The following is a 27,051-nucleotide window of genomic DNA, read 5'->3' as shown; positions in this document are numbered from 1 at the left end:
TGCCTTGAACTTTCGTTCCTGTTATCTGTAAGGAAAACTTTATCCTTGCTTTAATGACTTTTCAAGCAGTTAGGAAACTTTGTCAAGAGTGTTGAGTGGCAAGGGCAGAGCCAGGATTGGAGGATAGGTCTTTCTTGCTCCAACACGAGTTCTGGTTCTACCTCTGAAGGCTGCCCAGGCTCCTTGTGAAAAGGGGCTCTGAAAACTGCCCCTTCAGTCTCACAGGGGCACATGCTGATGAGACTAACACAGACATCTACCCATCCATTGCTGTCAGTTGTGTGTGCTGAATTCTATTTTGCTGTTTGAAATAAAAAGAAACTTACAGTCTGGATTGGGGATGAAGGAAAATGAAGATCTAGTCTACCTCGGTGATAGAGTGTAATTGCAAAGGGATAAATATATGGACTGACATCAATTTTTCACTTCCTACAATGGCCAACCCTTCTGGAAAAAAACAGTATTTCAGGTAGTGGCAATGAGATTATCTGGCGATTTGGTGAAATAGTTAAGCATAACATTTTACAGAAAGAACTATAATCAGATGATAACCACAGGAAGAAGCAGCAACAGAGCAAAGAAAATAACATATTATCTTTTTAAAGACACCTAGATTTGTTTCTGAGGAGGATGACGAGGCTTTCGAGATACTGAGAAGGGAAAAAGATATTAGAGCTGAGAATGATCTTTGTGATACTAAAAGCTGCTTGAGGTTTGTGGTGGGGAATGAATGAGCTGACACCCGAGTGATAAACCTTAGGCTCTCACACGTCTCCACAGAGCCTGTTTGGAAACCAGGAAAGAGTAAGTGACTCAAGTATTCTAAATTTTAGTAAAAGAAGAAGGTAATCTCACCACCTCCCTTCCCCTCCCTCTTCCTTTGTGCTTGGTTTTCCTCAGGTTCTTCTTATATTAAATAATTAATATTTAATAAAAGGGTCACTGTACAACTGTGTTTTTGCCCTTGCGCCAATCTTGAAGCAGGGCTCTATATACTTCTGTGTTTTTCTCTCAAAGGAAGTTCACTCTCAAAAGGCGAGAATGCAAACTTTACTGAACATTTTATAAGGAAGGCCGAAGAGGGGATTTACACCTCGTAATGCTCAGAGTTTAATTTCCCAAATCACCATGAGAAGTCGCTCCCCAATTCTATTCTCAGTTGTTGTTCTTTGGGTCTTTAAAATCTTCCACCAAGTAGCTTCTCAAATTCTGTTTTAGAAAAATCTTCCCCTTCAGCCATGGTTCTTTTGCAGAAAAAATTCACTTCTCACCTCTCAAAGTCGTTGGCACCAGCCCACCCACAGACCTGGAAGCCCAGCATTCACTATGGTTTAGCAGAGGATTCCCTCTAAAAACTCACACTTTCTTTTGCAAGGCATTCATGAAACAACTGCTAAGAAAAATGAGATGTTTTTGTATTACCACAAGAGCATAATTCATTGGGGAATGATATCTTGCAAAGTTTACCATATGCTTTAGGTTTCTTAATTTTTAGAATATTTGCTATCTTCTTTTTTTTTTTTTTTTTTTTTTTTTTTTTGAGACGGGGTCTCGCTCTATCGCCCAGGCCGGACTGCAGTGGCACGATCTCGGCTCACTGCAAGCTCCGCCTCCCGGGTTGACGCCATTCTCCTGCCTCAGCCTCTCCGAGTAGCTGGGACTACAGGCGCCCGCCACCACGGCCGGCTAATTTTTTGTATTTTTATAGTAGAGACGGGGTTTCACCGTGTTAGCCAAGATGGTCTTGATCTTCTGACCTCGCGATCCAAAGTGCTGGGATTACAGGCGTGAGCCACCGTGCCCGGTCATATTTGCTATCTTCTTATCCAAGCTTGGAGGTTGGGTTTGGTGGCAGTGGAGACAACTGAATTCTAGTCTAACCACATTTTCAGGATGACATCAGTTCTTCTCCCATTTTTAAGTGAATGTTTCCAAAGCATTCTGAAGGGCTATTTACCCAGTAGCTGAGAGAGAAACTGGGATTTTGTTTTTTTTAACTTCTCCATCTGTGAGGAGTGGCCAGCGTCTTTATTCCTTCTCTTTATGTAGGGGCTACCCTCTTGGAGGTTTCACAGTATTTCTTGTAAAGACCATGAACTTGGGCTATCACTGTGTGATAACAATTCCTTTATGCCCACACTGAATCTCAGTTTCTGGCTGGGCGCTGTGGCTCATGCCTGTAATCCCAGCACTTTGGGAGGCTGAGGCAGGTGAATCCCTTGAGCCCAGGAGTTCGAGACCAGCCTGGGCAACATGACAAAACCCCATCTCTACAAAAATCTGCTGTTCATGGTGGCACAAGCTTGTAGTCTTAGCTACTCGGTAGGCTGAGGTGGGAGGATTGCTTGAGTAAGGGAGGTGGAGGTTGTAGTTAGCCAAGATCACGCCACTGCACTCCAGCCTGGGCACAGAGTGAGACCCCGTCTCAAATAAATAAATACATTAAAATCTCAGATTCTAAGATGTTAGAATTACTACCTTAATTTTAAGGTTTTAATATTATTGATTGCTTATTCTCATGGGGACACCAGAGTTTGGTGATCCTGGTGGTCCGTATCCCTGGGGGAATTCAAGATGTTTGCTCAAAAGTTGGCTTATCAGCTTTGTGCTCCCTTTTGGCACTTCAGCTTCCTGCAGCTTTGTGTAATTTGTGCGTTAATGGTGTTCATTATGATCTTGGGGGTCTTTTGATGTGAAAATCAGGCTTGATGTAGACTTGATATGTATTGGGATATTTCAAAGATATTTGTTAAACGCATCTGGAAAATTCAAGATGTCTGTTGTTGAGTTTCTAGACCTGTGCAGGGAACACCTTTTCAGAGGTCATTGTGTTTTGTATTTTGCTGCTCATTATTTTTCTTCCCTGAAGAACTGTTTTGTTTTGTCACTTTCCAAATCTGAGTGAGCTCTTTTCTCCTTCCAACACCCCTGCCTGTGAAATTCTTTTATCATGTCGTAATTATTTTATCAGTAATTCTGCTCATGCCCAAGAATTTTGCCTCGTCTTCCTCAACTTACTGATTTCTATGGCATGTCTTTTTTTCTCAGTATTTCTTCCTAGGTCGGACATTTCCCCCAGTCATCCTTCTTTCTCTCGCTTGATGCATGTCACATCCTAGGAAGCATCAGCTACTACATCTGCCCCCTCCTTTTCTCTTCCGTCCCCCCCGGGCTTTCCTGGAGCTGCTCCTGCCACATTTACTCCATGTCTTGGGCTCACAGTGCTTCACTTCTATCCTTGTCATTCAGGGTAACAGTTCAGTGATCTTTCCCCTTCTCTGTCCACTGAGTTCATTTACAATTTACAATCCAAACAGTTTCTGGTTGTCAGCTTGCCTGACTGTAACCTTTAATATTTACCCTGCTGTCCCTTCCTCCAAATCTTTCCTGTCATCTTCCATCTCTGGAGTTGTCAATATCTATCCCAAGTTGTTTATTTTTCTTTCTTTCTTTCTGTTACTTCCTCCCTCATCGTTTTTTGCTTGCTTTCTCTTGACTTCTTAATTTTGAATAATGATAGATTTGCAAAAAGTTGCAATGATAGCAAAAATAGTGTGGAGTGGTCCTGTGTGCCCTTCACCCAGTTTCCCCCAATGATCACACCTGACATAATTGTTGTCCTGCATCTGAGTCAGGAAATTGACATTGGTACAATGCATGTGCATAGTTCTATGCCATTTTATTGCATGTGTAGATGCAACAAGATACAGAACTGTTTAATCACCATGAAAATCTCCCTCATTGTAACCCCTTTATAATCATATTCTACTCACCATTCCTAGCCCCATGGAAACCACTAATCTGTTCTCCAATCTGTAATTTGTCATTTGGAGAATGCTATCTAATTGGTATTGTATAGTATATGATACATTGAGACTAACTTTATAAAATTCAGCATAATGCCCTTGAATTCTATCCAAGTTATTTTGTGTATCAATAGTTAACTCCTTTTTATTGCTGAGTAGTATTTCATAGTATGGATGAGCCACCAGTTACCTATTGGAAGACATTTTGGTTATTTCCAGGTTTCGGCACACATACAATCTTTTTTCTTTTTAAAGATCTTTTTCCTCTACGTTGCTGCTTTCTAACAGGAACTTGCAGGAAAAGAAAATCTTTTGGGAAAGGAGGACTTACCCATTGATTCTTTTGCCTAATTAAGGGTTAGGGTCAACCCACAGTTATTGGCAATGTAAATAAACTATTAATATTTTCTTTTCAGAAACAACCTTGCTTTTGACATCGTGTTCCAATTCTTGGTTGTCAGTAAATGCCCTCCCTGCTTGTCTTGTTTGTCAGTGAATACGTTAAATTTGACCTCCATGGAGGTGTTCCAATATAAATTTTGATCAAGAACAAAAATCAGGTTTAGTTATTTTAAATTAGGATGTTAATTTAAAGTGACTACATTGTTACGAGAGCTTTGGTGCCTGTTCAGGAGATCTTTCAAGTTATTTCTGGCAAAATATATTGAAACTAGGGGCCTTTAGAACTCAGAGCTCAAGGGAAACAGGACAAGCTGAGTTTTAGCTGTTTGACTGGAAGGCTGGGTCAGCAAGCAGCCTCTGCTTAAAAAAAACCAAAAAACACAGGCTCATTTTCCAAATGAGTTTAGGCTCAATATTTTGTTAGTCCTGCATATGTTTGAGAGGGAACTCCTGACCACTGACTGGCTGGCTGGCTGGGCTGGTTTTATCTTGGTTCTAGTGAATTAGTAGATTGGCCTGACATTTTTGGCATGCAGTAATGAAGGTTGTCATAGGTTTCCTTTCTGTGAGCAACTTGGCTTCCTATTATGTTTGAAGATTTCACATATTTGCATGAACTCAAGTTGAGGTGATTATATGGGAGAGAAATAAAAGTGCAAATATTTAAATATTACAGGATATTTTACAGTCTTTTAGGGTAAAAAGGGGATTTGATATATGTGAAATGGAAGTTTGCATTGGCACATTAAGACTTTCTCTCCCTCTCTCTCGCCCAGACTGGAATACAGTGGCATGATCATGGCTCACTGCAGCCTCGACTTCACCGGCTCAAGGGGTCCTTCTGCCTCAGCCTGCCCCGTAGCTGGGACTACAGGCATGCACCACTGCACATGGTTAATTTTTTTTTTTTTTTTTTTTTTTAGATAGAGTCTCTGTCACCCAGGCTGGAGTGCAGTGGCACGATCTTGGCTCACTGCAACCTCCACCTCCTGGGTTCAAGCAATTCTCCTGCCTCAGTCTCTCGAGTAGCTGGGTTTACATGCACGTGCCACCACGCCTGGCTAATTTTTGCATTTTTAGTAGAGATGGGGTTTCGTCATGTTGGCCAGGCTGATCTCAAACTCCTGGGCTCAAGCAATCCTCCCTCCTTGGCCTCCCAAAGTGCTGGGTTTACAGGTGTGAGGCACTGCCCCTGGCCGCCTTCTTTTTCTTAAAGTCCTCAAGAAATTAGAAATTTTGATAGTTAAAACAATAATCAGAATCTTTTCTATTTTATGAAATTTCTAGGTCTTTGCTTTGCTGGTAACATTCAATTAACATCTTTGTGAAAGTAAGATTCCCCCTCCAATGCTCCCACCCTCCTATTCCCCCCTTCCGATTTTCACTGCTCCTTAATGTGTGGGAGATGATAATGCCTTGTATACATATAACTTATATCCAGAGGAACAGAAAATAGTTTGAATACTTTGTCTAAAGAGTCCCTAGTTTTCCTCAAGGTAGGCAGAGGAAGGCGAGCTGCAGATGGGCCCAGTGGATCTCTGCGTGACAAGCACTGAATCACCAAGTGAGTCACCGGTGAGGCGGAAGGGAGTGGTCCACCCAGGCTGGTGTTCCCAGGCCAGCTCTCTCAGCATGTTTTCACAATATCCCAGGGTCTCCGCAAGTGTTTCATGAGGTTACTGTAAGATTCACGTATCTCGCAGTCAAATCAGAATGAATCTGAAACAAAAAAGCAAAAAGACAAAACCACAGCCATTTGGGGAGGATTTCTTAGGACACCTTAGAGAACAGATCATTCTAGGGCAGTGTCGTAGCTCAGGAAACTTTGAGACACAACTCTTTTTATGCACCTTCCTTCTTTCTCTTTCCTTCCCCCTTCTCTCCCTTCTTTCTCAATTTCTGATGGGCCCAATCCTGGAACGAGGCCATTTAGGGAGATGGAGTGGGGAAGTACAGCAGCTCTGTTTTCAAGAGAAGTTACTGGTCAACATTCTTGGCCTTCTTTAGCAATACCATGAGCCCACTCTCATCTCACTCTCCTCTCACTATTACTATCATCTAATAATCAGAATTCTTTATTAATCAGTCTATTTTGAACATCTGCCATGTGACAACTGATTACTGCCAATGATGACTCAGGAGTGAAACATCTTCAACTGGCTCTGGATGATTGAAATCCAGATTTTACTGGGTGTTGGTGTTCATGCTAATCCTGGGAAAAGTGAGAATCCCTGTGACGTGACTAGCCATGGTAGCAGTCTAATAAACAACATCTCTCATTTGCTGGTATTTGTGGATCATGGAGTTCCCAGTTCCAGTACTTCCTAGACAGACTTCTAACCATTGAGCCATCTGGAGGCCTGCTGGGACCTTGCCATTAGTGTACAAAGCATTGACGCAATGGTGAAGATCTGGGAGAGGAAGTGATCAACGCTGAGAAGCAAGACAAAGTGACAGGGACTAACATCTACTGAGCATCTAGTGAGTGCTACGTATTGGGTTATGGGCTTTAGCGCATGTGGTCTCATTTGTCACTAAGAAATGACAACTGACCAGTGACAGGATCCTCACCAGAAAAGGTCTCAGGTAATGTGGTTTCAGAAGAAACCAGTATGGGTTAGGGTGCTTACACTGGCAATTCATAGAAAATATAAAAACTTTCCTAAGTGATAAGGACACTTGTTGGCTCAGGAGAGGAGAGGCCAGTGGTTTATTGATGCTTGTAAGCCCCCAGGTTACCTCTATCTCTGCCTATGAGTCTTCACTCACTCCTGGGGCTTGCTGTCTTTGTGAGCATAGAATGGTTGCCAGCACATTAATGCTAGTGCTCCTTTATCTGTGTCCAGAGAGTGCGAGTGATTGAGAGAGAGCTGGTTTCTAGTACTTCTTCTGGAAAAGCAATGTACCTCCTTCCTAGAAGCCTCTTAGCCATCCCATCTTGTTGCCCAGAACTGGGTGACACGGCCAATCTTCAACTCTAATAAGGAGGATGGAATTACCTTTATAGGTTTAGACTACCAAGGGGGTACTCTGGGAATTAAGAGTGGGGTCAGTGGGCGACTTGGAAGCAAGGTGTATTCAAATGGAAATCTTGCTTTTGGTAAGAAGGAGCAAACCCTGAGCTATACAGAAGCGAAATCAGGTTCTATGCAATGATATTTAGAAAGAAATTCATCAAAAAGTTGTAAACAATTTCTGCTTTTAGAGGGGAAAACAACAATTACCTGGGTTGTTCACTCAAATTTCACTCCTAAGCTCCAGATATATTTGGTAACCTCATGCATTTTAAATACGACAAATCCAAGATGGCAGCCGTCACCTCTTTCTTCCACCTCATCAAATGTGCTCTTCCTACTGGGTTCTCTGGTTTGTTCAATGACACCACCCAAGCACAGACACCCAAGCAACAAATTAAAACCCTTTCTGCCAAAGTCTTATACCCTGATATGCCAGCATGTCTCTGAAGTTCTTTGTCATAAAGGGGCAAAGCCTAGCTGGCAAAGCCAATGTTGATATCAACATATTTGGAATCACCTTCAAGCATGTTTCAATGTGTCTACGACTACCTGTCTCTTATGCAGATTTTATTTTATTTGGGCCAACTGCAGCATCTAGAACACATGACCTCAAGTAAGCAAGTTTCGTCCTTGCATTTTTCCTCTGGGGCTAACCTGTGCCTGTGAGACAGACACCTAAAGTTAAAGGCACATGCCTGGCTGCATGCTGAATGGGAGCAAGAGTTTCACCTGGTGGTTTAGCAAGATCGCTCTGGGGGCAGGTGGTGGTGAGCGTTAGCCGAACTTCAGAAATATTCTGTAGTTTTAACTGGTTTTGCCTGGTTGTGCTGTGAGTGCCACACAGGGTTGTGCACATCTCGGGATGTAAATGTGGAATTTTAAAACTTTGCTATCTGGCTTTAGTCAACCTAAAACATGGACTTTTTTAGCCAGGCACTACCCCAGCTCACCAGACAGGTTTGCCACAGGGAAAAAAAAATGAATGAAGTGTAAGTTTGGCCTCAATTTACTTACAGCCCAGAACATAGACCCTCTGAATATGCTTTTGGTTTTTCTTGGTTGCTGTTTATTGCTGTATTAATTCCCTAGGGCTGCCATAACAAATTACTAAAAACTGATGGCCTAAACAACAGAAATTTATTGTGCCACAGTTCTGGAGGCTGGAAGTCTGAAATCACTCTCCCTCCAAAGGTTCTGAGGGAGGATCCTTTCAGCATTTTCCAGCTTCTGGTGGCTCCAGTGTTCCTGAGACTGTTTTATCCTCAGCCTCCATCTTCACATATCCTTCTCTGTTTCTCCATGTCTCTTATTCTGTCTCTCATAAAGATACTTACGGACACTGGATTTAGGGCCCACCTCAATAATCCAGGGTAATCTCATCTCATCTCTTAACTTAATTACGTCTGTAAAGACCATTTACCCAAATAAGGTCACATATACAGGTTCCAGGATGTGGACCTATATTTTTGGGGCCATCATGAAACCCACTAGAGTTGCCATACTTCCCTGTGATCATGACTATTGAGACATTCAACATGGTTTGTGGCTTCCAAATCCAAGGATTGGTGCCACCGCTCAGAAGAGCTGCTTCAAGGAAGGTGAGTCTCAAACATCCAAAATGGCAGGCTGTATCCCTCATAATTGTCTTGTTTCCTTGTTGTTTTTTTTTTTTATTTTTTTATTTTTTATTTTTTTTTTTGAGATGGAGTCTTACTCTTGTCACCCAGGCTGGAGTGCAGTGGCACGATATCGGCTCACCACAACCTCCACCTGTCGGGTTCAAGTGATTCTCCTGCCTCAGCCTCCTGAGTAGCTGAGATTACAGGTGCCTGCCACCACACCCGGCTAATTTTTGTATTTTTAGTAGAGACGGGGTTTCACCATTTGGGCCAGGCTGGTCTTGAACTCCTGACCTTGTGATCCACACGCCTCGGCCTCCCAAAGTGCTGAGATTACAGGCGTGAGCCACCGCGCCCACCTTCTTGTTGTTTTAGTTATCACCTGGAGAGCTGTACGTGCACAAGAAATAACTTTTGGGAGATCCCAGTGAGTAGCCACCAAGTTCCTTAGATTGTATCTTCTAAATCTTCTCTGAGTCCATCGTACCCTTCATTGCCACCACCACTGCTTTATTGAATCCCCATCATTTCTCCCCTGGATTATGCCTTTACATTTGCCCTGCCTTCTCTTCAGCTTCCTTCTCCACATTGCTTCCTGGCAGATGTTGTAATCTGGTGTTACCTGCCCAGTGCTCGGTAGCTTTCCCTTGTCCTTCCAGGCCCATCCTTCTCCACTCTGTCTTCTTCTTCCAAAGCTCTATTGCCCTGTGGCTTCTGGCTGGGCTTGGTCAATGGGGAGCATTGGTGAGATGTGAAAGATGGGAGCGGTGAGGGGGCATTTATCTCCCTAACGTTTTCCCTGGGGGTCACTGCTGGCTGGTTGCATCTCTCAACTGATGCTGACAGCTTCCATCAGATGCCTTCTTCACATGTCTTTCTCCTCCAAGCTTTAGTACCCATTTCTCTCTTTACCCTTCCAAGCCTAAGGAGGGCAACAGTGCCCTCTGTGGTTTCCCTACCTTGCCCACACCTTTAAACATAATTCCTTTATAAACTCTTCTTGGCCGGGCATGGTGGCTCACGCCTGTATAAAGTGCTAGCACTTTGGGAGGCCGAGGAGGGTGGATTGCCTGAGCTCAGGAGTTCAAGATGGGCCTGGGGAACACGGTGAAAGCCCATCTCTACTAAAAATATAAAAAATTAGCCAGGCGTGGCAGTGTGCACCTGTAATCCCAGCTACTCAGGAGGCTGAGGCAGGAGAATCGCTTGAACCCGGGAGGCGGAGATTGTAGTGAGCCAAGATTACACCATTGCACTCCAGCCTGGGCGACAGAGCGAGACTGTGTCTCAAAAAAACCAAAAACAAACAAACAAACAAAAACTCATCTTAAATTACCGATTTCAATGTGCCATATGTTTCTTGACTGGACCTTGACTAATACATCCATGCTTAAAGCATGTCACTGGCTCCCTCCTGCCCAGAGGGCAAATGCATTAGCCCATGCTGGGGAACAAGGCTCCGGCCTTGCTTCCAGACTTAGTATTTCCTGACACACACACGGTACTCCTGCATGCTGATGGACTTTCGGTTTTCTGTACTTGCTGTGGAGATTTTATAAGTGATGTTTTCTTCCCTGATTCATCTGCCTGGGCCTTTTCCATCCTGCAAGATTCTGCTGGAAGATTACCTGTTGCCTGTTGTTTTGTTGACCTCCCTAGGCAGGGCTAGCTGCTTCCTTCTCCGTGCTCCCACATCGATTATATAAGTCCATTACAGGGCTATTCACTGTGACAAGTGTTTGTTTGTGTGTCCGTTTTCCATCTGGTCGCTGAACCCTTGACTGCATACCGACTATATCCCATTTTTCTTTGTTCTCCAAGTGCCTGTTGTTTTCCCAGGTAGGATTAATAAATATTTTGTGAATGAATACACTTGTTTTATGGACTACATTATTTCTCACCTTTTCATATCAACATGATTGCAGCAATAAAATGTCATCTTGATCTATGCAACTGTGCATGCTGTTTTGTGTCTTGATGAGTATTATTTTGTTTTATCCTTATGACAACTCAGAGAGATGAGTAGATGGGAAGCAAATTTTCCCCTGTCATGTAGATTGTTACTGGCAGAACTTTGCCAAGAATCTAGACCTTTTGATACGGATTTGCTCTTCTTTTCATGAGACCATTTTGCCTCCTGAGATGCCAGATTTAAAAAAAAACCAACAGAGCCCAGGAGCAGGCTAACCTAATGAGCACCACCCCAAGGACCACTTCAGATGGAAGGCAACTCAGGCTGCCATAGAGATAACTCCAAGTGATTCTAAGCACATGTCAGGAAGACCAAAGAGAGAGAGCTTGTTGTCAGAAGGGTTCTAACGAACAGAGCTGGTCACGTTACCGGAACCTAACTTCCTGTTGTGAGAGAATTATGTCTGATGTAGGCTCCAGGGACTATCAACAGAACATAACACTTGGATTAAAATTAGGAATGAACATCAAAAAGAAGTATTCCGCAACCCTGGGGAAGGGCTGGCAACCAATGGAGGAAGGAGTGTATTGTTTCTGTAATTCAAGCCATATCCCATGAGAAAGTAATTTATAGGCAGCAGCACAAATAAAGATAAATTCGAGAGCGTTTGGGGCAATTTCTGTTATGTCAATAGAAGGCTTATAGGTTCTTCCCTCCGTCTGCCTTAGGGGAAGGAGCATTATGTTGAAAGCGCTGCCAATACGATGTAGCTCCCTTATGAGGAACATTCACAGAGATATTATCAGAGAATTTCAGAAGGAGAAGGGGTCTTAAAGGTCATCTGATGCTAGGCCTTGGACTTTTGGATCATTTCCAAGGGGAAGGAAAAAAATGAGATCTGAATACTCCAATTGAGTGAGGGTCAAGACAGACCAAGTTTTGGATGTGGCACATAGGTATTACCTGACGTGATCTTTGCAATGCTGTTCGGTCTCAGCATGTCTGTGCAATCCCTGTGGGTCTGTGTCATGACCTCATAAGCCATCATCACAGACCCTCGATGAACTGAAACACCCATTACTTGCTTGAATTTCTCCCTGTGTTCTCCAGTGAAGACAAAGAGGCGAGTTAACAAGAAATAAAGGAAATAAAGAAAATACATTTCCATGTATCCAGCTTTATCTCATAAACCTTTGATATCGGTGTTCTCAGTCTTAATATGTTTCTATCTTTTGGCCTGATGTCTTTCTTTTTGGGATTTATCTTAGTGATAGTAAGAATTGTAGACAAAGGTCTGGAAACAAATGACATGAAGATGCTTATGATATAAACCTGAAAAGCAACATACAAAGTATATGGTAAAATCGCTGTCTGATTTTTTGAAAACCTTTCTGTCTCTGCCTAGATATGTATCTCTATAAATAGAAAAATACCAGAAAGGAAACCATCAAAATGTTAATTATGGTTATCTTGGGGTGGTGGGATTATAGGTGTATTTATTTTCTCCTTTGTACTTAATTGTACTCCCAAACTTTATGAATATAAATTAGAAAACAACTTTATAAACAGTATTGAAAATCCTTCTCTGGCTTTGCCCTGATTTCCAAGACAAAATCCAGACCCTTCAGCTCAGCAAGTGGAGTTCTTTTGGATCTGGCTGCCCACTTGCCTGTCCCATCTCTCTCCACTCCCCTCCCCTTGCCCTGCCTTGCAGCCATGCTGAAGCTCTCGTAGTTTTCCCAAAGCCGGATGCTCCTTCAAGGTCCCATTGGTGTTTTTTCTGCCTAGGACACTTTGCTCTCCTTGTCAGTATTTGCGCACTCCAGAACACCCCGGCTGCTCCCGTTTTAGAAGGCCTCCTGTAGTGGATGCTGTGGTTTACTGCCCCATCTCCTATTCAGGCCCAGGGTGCCCTTTTCCCCAGTGCTAGAGTGCTGCCTGCTGCAGGCTCATACATGGATCCCTCTCCCAGAATTGCCCTTGGTCCAAGGGAGCAGCTGTGCCTGAGGTTATGACCCTCCCCCTTGTGGGACTGCCCACATCTAAGGAGTAGTGAATGCAGGGTACCACAATCTGACTCCCTTGTCTCAATTCGTGTCCCCTCAGAAAGGTTATTCCAGCTTCAGAGCTGACTTCCTGTGGGATCCGCCGAGGCCTCTTTGGCAACCGCATCTCTCACTCTGCCCGGTCCTGTCTCCTTCACTTTCTTACAAGTGAGCACTGATCCAGGACACCTCTTGCACACAAATCTGTCTCTGTTTCTTGGGGAACCTAACTGAGTACCCGTCCTACAACCCCTTACCTCAGTCCCTAAGTTAGAGCCTCATCCTCTGGGCTATTGGTTGCTCTTTTTTTTTTTTTTTTTAACATACATAACTTACTTTTTGTTTGTATTTAATATATCTTGGACATCTTTGCATAATGGTGCATGTTAAGTCTCTCTCTCTGTCTCTCTCTCTGTCTGTCTTTAGTAGCTGCCTAGTATCCTGTGGTGTAGATTTATTATAAAACAACCCCCCGGCCGGGCGCGGTGGCTCACGCTTCTAATCCCAGCACTTTGGGAGGCCGAGGCGGGCGGATCACGAGGTCAGGAGATCGAGACCACGGTGAAACCCCATCTCTACTAAAAACACAAAAAATTAGCCAGACGTGGTGGCGGGTGCCTGTAGTCCCAGCTACTTGGAGAGGCTGAGGCAGGAGAATGGCGTGAACTCGGGAGGCGGAGCTTGCAGTGAGCCGAGATCGCGCCACTGCACTCCAGCCTGGGTGACAGAGCGAGACTCCGTCTCAAAAACAAAAACAAAAAACAACCCCCATTAATTGGTAATTTGCTTATTTATATATTATTTCCAATTCTTTCTACTCTTCCAGTGTTTTCTTTTTTTTTTTTTTTGGTTGATCTTTGTTAATTTCTACTTGAGCACTTCTCCCATTGCACTCTTGCAGAGCACAGTCCTGGCATCTCCCCCAGTGACCGGGATCTCCCTGAGGGTAGGAGGCAGTACGTTGTTTTTCTTTGTGTCTGCAGCACCAATCCCAGTGCTTGGCTTTTAGTACATGGTGAATGAGCAAGTGTGAAATGGGATCATGTAGTAGGCAGAATAGCACGGGGAGAGGGTGAACTGTGGATTTGAATGAGAGCGTTATTGACAAAAATGAAATAATATGGGCTCTTCTATATCCTTCCAATCGAAGGGACATTCCTATTGAACCTTTCTATGTATACACCCATAAACAAGGCTCTCACTTTGAGGTCCCATGCAATTCCTGTCACTTTAAGCACCTTGGGAAATTCCAATGAGTTGAAAGAATTCTGAACTTTATTTTTCCGTTTGTCCTGTATTCCTAACACTGGTCTTCCTTTGCTCTTCCCCTTCCTTCATTCTTTCTTCTCCTCCCCTTCCTTTTTTTTCTCACCATTTTTTCCATCTAGGTCGAGGACTAGTTTGTTGCCTAGGTAATTACAAAAAAGTGGTGGCCAAGGACTAATCCTCTAGTAAGTCTTATTCTTCAAGAAGTTGAAGAAAAGGTCAAGTGCCCTTTTAATTCCTACCCTTCTCTGATGAATCACTCCGAAAGTAATAATGTTCAGCTTTTTTGCTCTAGAGGAATGATTCAGGTAAAGCCCCACTGAGGGCAAAAGGTAATCTGTACCAGGTTTCAGAGTTACCAGTGTAATCAATCAAAATGAGTCATTAAGCCCCTAACTGTGTGTTCTCCAAATGGAGTCAGTAACACCCAACCCTTAAACTTATGGGTTAGGGGGACTTCCCCACCCCTCCCTTCTGTTTCGCTTTGATGGGGTCCACCTTGGATAAACTCTCTGGTGCTGAAAAAGTACTGAGAAGTGACAGAAAGTTGCTTCACATTTCTTCTATTTTTCAAGGAAAACATTACTATTTTCTCTGAATATGGAACCACCCCAGTGCCTCTGTGAAGTGGAGCCAGGTTATTCAGAGGCCCTTTCTGATTTTATCTCCTCTTTCACACACTTGGCAGGACAGGTATTCTGATCTCCAGTGCTTAACTGAGGACAGAGCACCTGGAGGGCAAGAGACCTTGAATAACTATAGAGCTGCTTAACTCAGCACCGGGATAGGAATTCAGGACTCCTGACTCAAGGTCTGTGCCTCTAGCACTAGTCCACGCTGAGGGCATTTCCTTATGGTGGAGATTTTCTTCATGAATACATTCATTCCCCTCAGACTTAAAAGTTGTCACAAATCCCAAAACTACAAAGCATGAGCATGGCACTGGTGGCTGTGTGTGTGTGTGTGTGTATGTGCGCTGGGGGCAAGGGACCTCAACTCCACAGAGACTTAGCCTTACCTGTTGTAGGTAGCTGATGGGAATATTTATTCCCCGCTGTCCTTCTTTCTATTGGGGACATGTTTCCATCGAGTAAATCCCCTGGCCTTCTGCATCCTCTCCTTCACTTCGTTGGAGGAAGAGGAACTTCAGTCAGCCTGGGAGAAGCAATGGAACATTTACGCCTCACCTATTCCTTTCTCTCTGGGAAGAGCCCGAAGAAAGCCCGTTGCAAACTTTCTGTCTGCCATCAGTGGTACAATATTAACAAGCCCAACGACCTGAAATCATAGCCACCAACCAAGACTTTGTCAACTTGAATGGTGATATTTCCCCCTCTGTCTGCCTGATTCCTATTCCTCTTAATTGGCTCAGAAGTTGGGCAGGAAAGAGGGGTCCTATTTATTGGGTACCCTAAAACCCCAACATAAGGGAAGTCTTTGCTGGTTTCCTCTGGGAAACCTTAGCTTCAACAGTGGCCTGTTGTGGATAAAGATCTACTCTTGGGGGTGACCAAGGATTTGGGGGTGGGAATTTGGAATGAGAACCCAGGCAAGCTGAACTAAAATGCTAACTGGGCAAGGGTGTCCTGTCTCCAGTTTGATGACCAAGGGAAGGTGCTGACTCACTTGGGGCTTATGAAGGGTAACAAGGGGGACTTCTCAGTAAGTCAACCACTCACTCTTCATGTGACAGTAAAAGCAGTCATGGAACAAACAAACTTCCTGCCAAGGCTCCTTCTTGTTACCGCAAACTTTAAAGTGTGAGTAACCATGTGAGCAAGGGGGAACCCAATAATTACTAGAATAATTCCTTTGTGTGTGCTGAAGTTCAGTTCATATCTGACCTCCGCAGCCAAAAGTAATCTCTCTTCTCCAGAATTCTACATCCAGTATCTGGAACTTGCATTTGAGACTTACTATTCCTGACTGGCTTTATTATTTGCTTAGTCATTGTGGTGGTTGTTCTTGCTTTTTGTGCATTTTATCTCCAGTCCCAAAGATTTTAAGTTTATTAGGCATGAGGACCATGTTGTATACCTCCTTGTATTTTCCCTGACCATTCAAGAGTCTAGCATAAAATTTACTTGCATTTGGAAGTGTGGAAATAAATGAAGACCAACCAAATAAGAATAAGCACAGGCTGTTTATTCAGAGCTACTATCGTTTGTGTTTTGGCAGAGACTCAAATGCGGGCAGAGGAGTGGGAAAACTTGGTAGTAGAAAAAAGGGAGGCTCCAGGTATGTGCTGATTGGAGGCTGTTGGTGTGGGAAGCTGGAGGCGGTTCACTAGAAGCACAGATGCCTATGTGATTGCCTAGGGTGCATATTTGCCTTTCTTTGGTTGGTCATAAGTTGAAAGCAGGGACAAAAATCAGGGAAGCTGTCCATTGTCAATCAAATTCTGGCCATTTGGAGCTGATTATTACAGGGGTTATTGTTTGGCTTCCTAACTTGTTGATAGAGATAGTGGTTTGACTTCTATAAGTCTGGCTGATGATAGCAGGCTGGCTTCCTGGGCCGGTTGCTGTTGCTAATGGGTTGGTGTCCTGGGCTGGCTGCCGCAGATTGTAGGTTGGAGTTCTATTTTTAATTATGGCTTGGCCTTTGTCCATTTGTATATTCAGTCTCTTGGTGAGTATCAATAAATATTGCTTGATTAACTAATGGATTGTTCTGACTATAGGTTGAAGCATGCACTTTGAATTAATATTCTTTCTCTTTCTCCTCACTACTTGATCAACTGTTTGACAGGTATTCTCCATTCGATTTTTATAACATGACTTTAGAAATAGCGCAAGGGAGAAGAAAACTTGCTCCATTTTTGCTCCTTTTCTTAATTACCTCTTTATAGACCCTATCTCCGAATATAGTTACTGTCTGAGGTTCTAAGGGTTAGGGCTTCAACATTTGAATTTTGGGAGGCAGTGGGGCATAATTCCCCATCATACCCTTTGGAGGCCTCATTTAACTGAAAATGCTCACATCTATCTCAACTCAAACACACTCTGAGCCTTTGGCCTGGATGCACAAAAGAAGTGAGTAGAATGCTCAGGTGGCCTGTGACTTGCCGTGATTCACTGACCAAACACGAAGGAAGTGGAGCAGATGGTCACGCCATTAGAAGGCAGTCTCTCCTCAGGGAAGTCAGTCTCGTGGATTCCAGTGGCCTTGAGAATCATGATGCTAGTCTCCAAAAGAATAAGAAAGACTGATAGAATATTGCTTCTGCTCTAAGTTGAAAGTGGCTTATGGCAGCTTCTCTCACCCCATTGACCATGCCCATTCGCTAAAACCCTTAACAAAAGGATTTTCCCCCCTAACATTTAGAAATGGCAAAAAGCAAAGAGATGAATCATCAAACAGGCAGAACGCTCTTCCTACACCTCTTTTACCTGAGCAAAAACATGACTTCCTGAAAGAGTACAAAGAGAGAAAATTGGTAGGAGATGACTAACAGAGGTGACTGTGCTGATGCAAAGAATGTCAGGACAGCATGAACTTTAGAAACAGGCAAGGTTAGATGCTGAAACGGAGGTGGGTGAGCACACTCCCTCAGGAAATAAAACTCAGGGAGAACTGTGAATAAAAGGCTCCCCAGAAAAGACATGAGTGTGTAACTTACTTGACATTTCCACCAACGTGCAGCAGTGGGTTGGGTATGATGGTTCTAAATACCCAGTGACACATATTTACAAAGGAACTGTGTGGCTTTATTTTAAATGACAATGTCTTCTTAATCACCCCTCCGTACTGCCTGTCTGCAGCACTGCAAGTCACCAGGGTTCTGTCTTGGAGGAGCACTGTTTGGTCATGAGTCATGTGCTGGCAGTGTCTGGGAAGTGAGGGAGGGTCAGCAGCTCATGACCGTAGGCTCCAGGGAGAGCAGGAAGCTCTGCAGGACGCATGTGTTATGGGTTGAACTGTGTCCCCTAGAAAGATATGTTGAAGTCCCCACTCCCAGTACCTTGAAATGTGACCTCATTTGGAAATAAGGTCATTACAGATGTAATCAGTTAAGACAAGGTCATATCGGGGTAGGATGGGCCCTTAATCCAATATAACTGGTGTCCTTACAAGAAAAGGGAACTTTAGACACTGAGACAGAGACATACAGGAAGAATGCCATATGATAACAGAGGCAGAGATTGGAATTGTGAACCCCAAACATCTGAGACAGATCTCAGTCAATTTAGGGTTTATTTTGCCAAAGTGAAGGACATGCCTGTGACACAGCCTCAGGAGATCCTGACAACATGTGCCCAATGTGGTCGGAGTACAGCCTGGTTTTGTACATTTTAGGGAGACATGAGACATCAATCAATATATGTAAGATGTACATTGGTTTGGTCTGGAAGGGCTGGACAACTCGAAGCAGGGAGGGGGCTTCCAGGTCATAGGTAGATAAGAGACAAACGGTTGCATTCTTTTGAGTTTCTGATTAGCCTTCCCAAAGGAGGCAGTCAGGTATGTATTTATCTCAGTGAGCAGAGGGATGACTTTGAGTTCTGTCTGTCCTTTGTCCACAAGGAATTTCCTTGTGGACAAATTGTGAGGGAGGTACGTAGCTCTTTTATCTTAGTAGCTATCTTTTAAAGAATAGAATGGGAGGCAATTTTGCTTTAAGCAGTTTCCAGCTTGACTTTTCCCTTTGGCTTAGTGATTTTGGGGTCCTGAGATTTATTTTCCTTTCACAGAATAATGCATTTATAGTCCAAACATTGCCAGCAGACACCAGAAGCTAGAAGAGACAAAGAAAGGATTCTCTTCTACAGATTTCTGAGGGAGCATGTGCCTGACACCTTGATGTCGGAACTCAAGCCTCCAAAAGTGTGAGAACATAAACAGTTGTTGTTTTAAGTCCCCCAATCTACGTTACTTTGTAAAGGCAGCCCTAGCAAAAGAATGCAGCCCATGATACATTGTGGTGAGCCCAGGGCTTCACACCACACATTCTCCTGCTCCGTGCCTTCTAAAGTAATATTTTTCAAAGGTCTTCACTTTCAGAAACTTGACCTTTTTCCAATTTTAAAAAATGATACAAGACCTTATTGGTCTTTTACCCTCTTACCTCAACATATTGCACAAAGGCTCCACAGATCAGAGCTGGAAACTGTCTACCTGTTTTCCGTGGTGACATCCTCTGTAGTCTCAGCTTATCACTGACCAGCGTGACCTTGGGCGAGTCTTGAGGCCCCTCTGTCTCTTCATTTGTAAAATGAGAGACTGGAACTAAAGCAACTTTAGCCTGAAACACTGGTAACCATGACTCCTCTTTTCCTTCACTGGTTTTTTAGACTCCAAGATGATGACTAAGGTGGGCCCTAATCCAGTCTGACTGGTGTCCTCGTAAGAAGAGAAGATGAGGACACAGACAAACACAGAGGGAAGACCGTGTGAGGACACAGGGAGAAAATGACCCTCTAGAAGCCAAGCAGAGAGGCTTCAGAATAAACCAATTCTGCTGACACCTCTCAAACTTCTAGCCTCCAGAAGAGTGAGGAAATCCATTTGTGTTGTATAAGCCACCCAGTTTGTGGTGTTTATTATGGCAGCCCTAGCAAGGGAATACAGAGGGAGACAGGTTCAGACATGTAAAGAGAGCCTTTAAAAGACACCACGTGCCCCAGTGGAGCCCCAGGCCCAGGCCCCACAGACCTTGCCTCCTGGTCCTGTCCTTACTTTATCTCATGATGTGACATTGCGTTTGTTATGGAAAAGATCTCACTAACCTACTTCATTTAGGAATGCAACTTAATTGGCAACTCAACGGTGATGTCGCTTCTTTTGCCATTTTCTGCAACACCAAAGGAAAAAATTTTAAGCTAGCTTTTTTTAGCTGCAAAGATGACAAATGTTATCAACAATATCCAACCAGAGTATATTTTCATCCCTTTTCATCCCGTCACGATAAGCCAGAAGTATTTGCCAGAAATGGAAAACAGCTTGTTCATCAGCCAGATGATCGCAGTGCTCAGAAGTTCCACTCGTTTGCCATGTGTGAAAAGTTAAGAATTGAAAACAGACAGGCTTGCTCTGCTTAAACCGTGAGTTCTGTGAAGCAAGAGAAAGAGAAATTTGGATACTAGGAGAAGAGTTGTGAGATGGTTTTGACGGCAAAGTGAACAGGGCCTTTTCACATTATTCTGAGATGGGACCTCTGGGTTGATTTGATAGTGAATATGACTGTTCTCTAATTGGCTACAAGATGAGTCTAAAGTTACCAACCACCGGAGGATGCTTTTGTGTTCTAGGACAAATTCCAATGTTCTACACAAATGTGACGCTGGGGACTTCTCTGTTACTTGACACCAAATTTCCTAGACATTTCCATTACACTTCCTCTTCCTGATTATCTTGAGTGGGAAATCTCCACGAGTTCTTAGTAGAAGGCAGAAGTATACAGTAGACCTGGGCCTTCATTAGAAACCATGAGACTTCAGATGAGAGCCTGAATTCCTTTATTTTTTCATTTACGTGAGAAAATAAGGGATATCATTGACTTTTTGTGAGATTAAGTTACCCAGTTATCCATCCTATTATTATAAGTTTTAGTGTTTGCAAAGAGATTTCTGATCATTTTTATTAGTCTCTTTGTAATAGCTTCAGGGACTTTTTGACAAAAGAGAGAACCATTTTAAGCAGTAGAAATGCAGGCTTACAGAGGTCAAATGGTTAATTTGAGATTGCCCAGCCAAACAAAACAATACGAAAAAGAACACCTGAAGAAAAATCAAGATTCATACTCTGGGCTGTAATTACCATTCTGTAGGTTTCCGGAAGCTCATATAATCACATTACGTTTTATTCATGTCGTTAGAAATCATTTGCAGTTCAATACTTAGATTCCCTCCTGTGTTTGATTTGCAAGGTCTTGGAAGTTAACTTGAACTCAAGGATTTGTCTACCTAAGAGGGGCAGATAGAAAAAACCCCTAAAACCGCCTGACCTGATTCTTCTTTGTTAAGACCAGCTCAGAATAGAGTGAAATAAGCAAGCCGCAGAAAGACAATGCTACATTGAGTTCCACTTCCTCTTGATAAATTCAGAACAGCCAGTCCATCTTAAGGGTGGATGTTTTTAGCAGCAGGGAGTGGTAGTTGGATGGAGGCAAGCGGATGGAAAGGAGGAGAGAGGAGAAGAGAGACAAACTCAGGTGCCCCAGAAAAGTCCACTTTCTCCGTCTGCATTCAGGCCACCTTCATCTTCCCCCACCCTCTGCTGGCCTTTCTGGGGGCTCAGGTTTTGAGCTGACTGAGCCCTCAGCGGGAGACCACAACGCGTTTTCAGATGAAAGGACAACCCCGAAGGTACCTATTACATGTCTGTGAGCAGAGAAACAAAGGGCCGGCTGCTGACACCCTCCCACTAACTTGGGTTTTAATGGTAGGTTTGATTTCCTCACGCTTAGCTGAAAGAAAGGGAAAAAACTAAGCGGAAAGAACGAGGGTGTGGGTATCTGTGGTGGTGGGGAAACGACAGCTGTTGTATTCATGGTTAATCAGGTGTGTCTGGCTTTGTGTCGCATCTGTCTGCTACTGTTGCCAGGCCACATGTGAAAGGGAACCGAGGGGAAGGGGCCATTCATGTTCAAAGCCAGTAGCACTGACCTCTGCCTCGTTCTCCTCAGGGTAGGAAAGCTTGTCTATTTAACTTTCCCTATTATAGGAAGCTGTAATTCTACTCTATTAGCCCACCCTAACCATTTTGGCCTGACAAATGCAAGCTGCATCCAGAATGCCATAAATCTGCATGGGAAGGAGTCCTCCTCCCTCCTTCCCATTTTTTTCCTTTGGGGTTCGGTTCGATTTGTCAAAGAAGAGAAAACCAGCAAGAGAGGGAAAAATGCGAACTCAGGGCATCTTGGTTCACCTTCCATCTTAAACGGGCCTAGGGACCGAGATGGGGGCTGGGAGGCACCCCGATGTCAAGCCTGGAGCACTGGTTCCCCTCCAGACCTGTTTATCTCACGAGTCCCATATGCGTGTGGTGATTGCGTCAGACCTTAGTCATCTCCCTGGCACCAAATCCTCCTCCTGGATCCTTGATCCCCCTCCTCCCTCTCTGCCCACATACAGAGGGACGATGATGGAGGAGGAGAGGCTTCCGGCTTCTCCTGGAGCCAGGCCTGTGTTCTAGATATTGCTGGCCCAGGCCTGCCAGGCACGACTCTCCTCTCTGGCATATGGAGAAACAGCTGAAATGGAAACAACCGCCAATGCACCACATTGCACTAAAGCTTAGCGTCAGAGTTCAAAGGACTACTCCAGTTGGAGATCAAACTGACTCCTCCCACTGTGGCCTTTTTGTGGGGGTCCATCACAACCCTTTGGGGGTGCTTTGCTCCAGCACTTCCGCTTCAGGGCCAGCCCTTGTGTTTCTTGGAGTAAATGATTGCTGTCAGCATTTCCAAGACCATGGAGTTCTGGCTCCAACTTTGGCTTCCTGGAGAATGGGCCATCGTAGACTTATTACAGGGTTCAGAAGAGCTTGCCATCTGCAATGTATTTTAGTTGTCACTGCCTCTTAAAATAGGCACTAACTTTTATCCCATCACATTAATTCTTCTCATATTGAGGCTAGAGTCGAGCTTTTGGGGTGTGTGTTTGCACGTATATATCTTTTTAAAATCAGAAGGGTTATTTTCCTAAGACATGGGTTATCGACAGCACAGCTGAGTTTCCTCTGTCTACTGGCCTGTGCTGATGAAGTTGGCTGCATTATTGACCTGCAGCTTTGGGGTCAGAACGCTTTTGGTTCCCTGATGTAGAAGGACATTGCAGAACTATCTCAGTGCCCTGTGCACTGTCTTTCTCTCTCTGATACTCCCCAGATCTCCAAATATTAATGGTGTCAATAGACATAACTCATGCTCCTGATAGAAGCCTAGCACCTGCTAGGCTCTGTGAGGACTTTGAGAATTTGTCATCTTGTGAGAGGCCGTGAATAATGCAAGAAATAGCAAAACAGGTCTGAAAATGAAGTCTAACTAAAAAGTGCGCGAATCCTAAGTGTACAGCTCCATGAATTATTACTAAGTGAATATGCTTATGTAACCATCACCTAGATTAAGAAACAGAACATTACCGCCACTGGAAGCTTCTTAAAGTTCTACCTAGGTGGACACCTTGTTATATCCAAAGCAATTCTTCTACAACATGATTGGGAGTGAGATTTAGTTCTTAATTATGTGGCTATGGAAATTTAGAGTTTGAAAGATTCCCATTGGCTGGAAGAGATTTGCCCATGGAAAGATTTTGAATATGCCCTGGGTTGGCCTTCTGAAGTTGAACTTTAGAGGACCCAGGTGGGCTGGCCGTGTAATGCTCTTGGCTCCAGAGAAGGACATGCAAGATTCTGGCATCCTTTTTAAAAAAATTGTGGTAAAATATACATAACATAAAATTAATCATTGTAACCATTTTTAAGTGTGCAGCTCAGCAGTGTTAAGTACAGATTGTTGTGCAATGATCACCACCATCCATCCCCAGAGCTCTTTCATCTTGAAAAACTGAAACTCAATACCCATTAAACAGCAATTCCCCATTTCCCTCCACCCCCATCCCCGGTAACTACCATTCTACTTTCTGTCTTTCTGAATTTGACTAGGTACCTCACAGAAGTAGAATCATGCCATATTTGTCTTTTTGAGACTGGTTTATTTCACTGAGCATAATGTACTCAAGGTTCATCCACATCATAGCATGTGACAGAATTCCCTTCCTTTTTAAGGCTGAATAATATTCCATTGTACATGTGTACCACATTTAGTTTACTCATTCATCCATCCAGGGACACTTGGGTCACTGCCACCTTTTGGCTCCTGTGAATAATGCTGCTTTGAACATGGGTGTACAAATTACCCTTGTGCATCTTTCCATTCTTTTGGGTGTATACCTAAAAGTGGGATTGCTGGATCATATGGTAATTGTATCTTTAATTTTGGAGGAATTACTATATCATTTGCTGTAGCAGCTCACCATTCTGGAATCCTTTTCACCTGGACCATTTCCTCCTGACCAGCCTCCTGGATGGCATTATAGGGAGCCTGACACGTGGATTGAGGTGGTGGCAATAGTGAGGATGGTGGTCTGCACTCTGTATGTGCCCGTTGTTGGGAATCTAGAGCAAATGGGGCAGGATGGAGTGTGACACCACAATCCATGGTGGAAACTTGAGAGTTCACTGAATAGAGGGGGAGGAATTTATTTATTTACTTATTTTTATTTTTGAGACAGGGTCTTGCTCTGTCACTTAGGCTGGAGTGCAGTGGTGCAACATAGCTCACTGCAGCCTTGAACTCCTGGGCTCAAGAGATCTTCCCACCTCAGTCTCCTGAGCAACTGAGACTACAGGCCCACATCACCACACCCAGCTATTTTAAAAAATTTTTATTTTGTAGAGATGGGGTCTTGTTATTTTGCCCAAGCTGCTATTGGTCTCAAACTCTTGAGCTCAAGTAATCCTCCCACCTTCAGCCTCCCAAAGTGCTAGATTTACAGACGTGAGCCACTGTGCCCAGTCTGTGGGAGTAGTTCATTTTGCACAAAGATAAATGCTTTTCCCCTTAATTTGTGGGAGACTGAGGTTAAAGGAGTCCTTGATAACCAGGTATTCAGAGGCCTACTGCCTGTTCAGTGTATCACCTCCAGATTTTTGGAGGGCCTTTAGGCATAAGTGTTGAGATATTTATAGAATAGATTATGAGACTTTTAAATAGATTACCTAAAAAAAAAAAAAAGAGAGAGAGTGAGGGAAATGGTAGCCAGTAAACCAACTGAGGAAGGCTCACACCTTTTGCCTGACAGGGATGGCGAGGAGAGGGATGCCACTTGAATACGAAGGTTGTTCTTGGACCCATGGGTGCAGTGGTTTGGGTTTAGTGCTGGCTGCTGATGCCAGAAGCACTCAGTATTGAATATTCAGGGGCTTCTTCAAACAATTTTAAGTATTTCTGTTTTCTAAATCTTGATGCTTTATTGCTAGGGATAAGCTCACATTAATATCCACTGGAAGGAAGAACTATGAGGATCACCAGGGTGAGGGCCTTTAGAACTGAAGAGGGACACATTATTATTGCTAAAAGAATATCTGCTTCTTCCCAGTTCCTTCCCTTTGGCCTTCTCCCATTTCATTATAGGAAAAAAAAAAAAAACTCCATGAAATTACATATTGTTTTCTTAAATTTAAAAGATATGTATGGCTGCCACCTAAAGTCTGTCAAGGAAAAAAAAATGTCCTATCCCAAATGGTAACCATTATTTAACAGTTGTTTTATTTTCTTCCAAAACTCTCTGTATGTATTCACTGTGCTTGAAGCAGCACAGTTTAGTTCTAATTACTTACAAGCCAAACACCACCAATTATAAAAATATACAGATACTACCTGTATGCAACTCTTTACCATTATAAACTACTTTCACATATAATTGAACCTTATCAAAATTGAAATTAGTATTATTCTTTTTTTTTTTTTTTTTTTTTTGAGAGGAAATCTGGCACTGTTGCCCAGGCTGGAGTGTAGTGGTGTAATCTTGGCTCTTGGCTCTTGGCTCACTTCAACCTCCACCTCTCAGGTTCAAGCGATTCTCCTGCCTCAGCCTCCTGAGTAGCTGGGATTACAGGCATGCACCACCATGCCTGGCTAATTTTTGTATTTTTAGTAGAGACTGAGTTTTGTCATGTTGGCCAGGCTGGTCTCAAACTCCCAACCTCAGATGATCTACCTGCCTTGGCCTCTGAAGTGCTGGGACTACAGGCGTAAGCCACCAAGCCTGGCTGAAATTGGTATTATTCTTATTTAATAGAAAGGAGAGGCAGAGGAGATTAAGACACTTGTTCAAATTTACACTACATGTTAGAAAATGGAGTTGGGACAAGAATCCAGGTCATTGAAGTAAACTCTAGGTCCACAAGTCTTTCTCCTCCACCATAGAATCTGGAGTGAACATTGGAGGCCAAAGTGCCTTACAGAAATATTTAAAGGAGCTACCAAGTCACTGGCTTCATAAAGCTGACTAATCTTCATCTGTCCGTGGTGTCAGTTTATGAAACCCTTTATCTTATATGAGGAGGCACACTGGACTCACTAAGAGTTGCAATGAGAATTGAGTTTATTGGAATAGGCATAACCTCAATAGAATCATAGAGAAGACAACTGAGAACCTGGAAAATATTTTTAGTATTCATGAGTGTGTTGGCACCAGCTTATTTATAAAGTTGTTTTGACAACGTGTGTGCCTTAAACTTCTCTTCTATTTATAAGAAGTAAAATGGAGTCATCTTACCCTGCTGAGTTGCAAATTCTGTTTTAGGGCAAATTTTTCATCTACCTCTTTAATATAGAGCAATAGATATATTTTTTTCCATGCTGAGTTTATTTTTTCAAGTACATAAGTTAATTGAGAACCATTTACCTAAAGATATGTTTTCTTCCTTATGAAATACATAATGAGAACATGGCCACAGATGTTAGGTAGTGACAGAAATGCCTTTGTCTGGAAGGTGAATTCTTTAAATTTTTTTTTTCATCTCACAATAGCTGTATAGAGAATTGTTGATGGTTCATGTTTTATTTCCCTTTGTTATAAAATTTTCATAGTTTGCAAAAATAAAAGTTACGGGCTATGTGTCCTTTATTTGATACTCCCTGTGAGAAAGGGTAAGATAGAGAAAGAAGATTCAGTAATGGCCAGTGTTGGTGGAAGAGACTGCTGCTCGTAACCAGTAGAGAGGAAAGGGGGGTGGGGAAGTTTACTTCAGCACTGTATTGATTAGAATTAGATTCTTCTTTATAGGAGACAGAAATATCTTATATAAGTGGCATAAAAATATGAAAGTAAATGTGTCTTTTACATAAAAGAAATTCAGAGTTGCAGTCTCTGGCTGGTATGGTTCCTCCATGAGGTTTTCAGATACTCAGTTTCCTTCTAGTTCATTAATCTGTCATTCTTAGGTTATAGCTTTTGTCTTTATGATCTTCATGAT

This window comes from Nomascus leucogenys, chromosome 8 (assembly GCF_006542625.1).
Source record: "Nomascus leucogenys isolate Asia chromosome 8, Asia_NLE_v1, whole genome shotgun sequence".
NCBI classification, from domain to species: Eukaryota; Metazoa; Chordata; class Mammalia; order Primates; family Hylobatidae; genus Nomascus; species Nomascus leucogenys.
Note: the sequence above shows the minus strand (reverse complement) of the source record.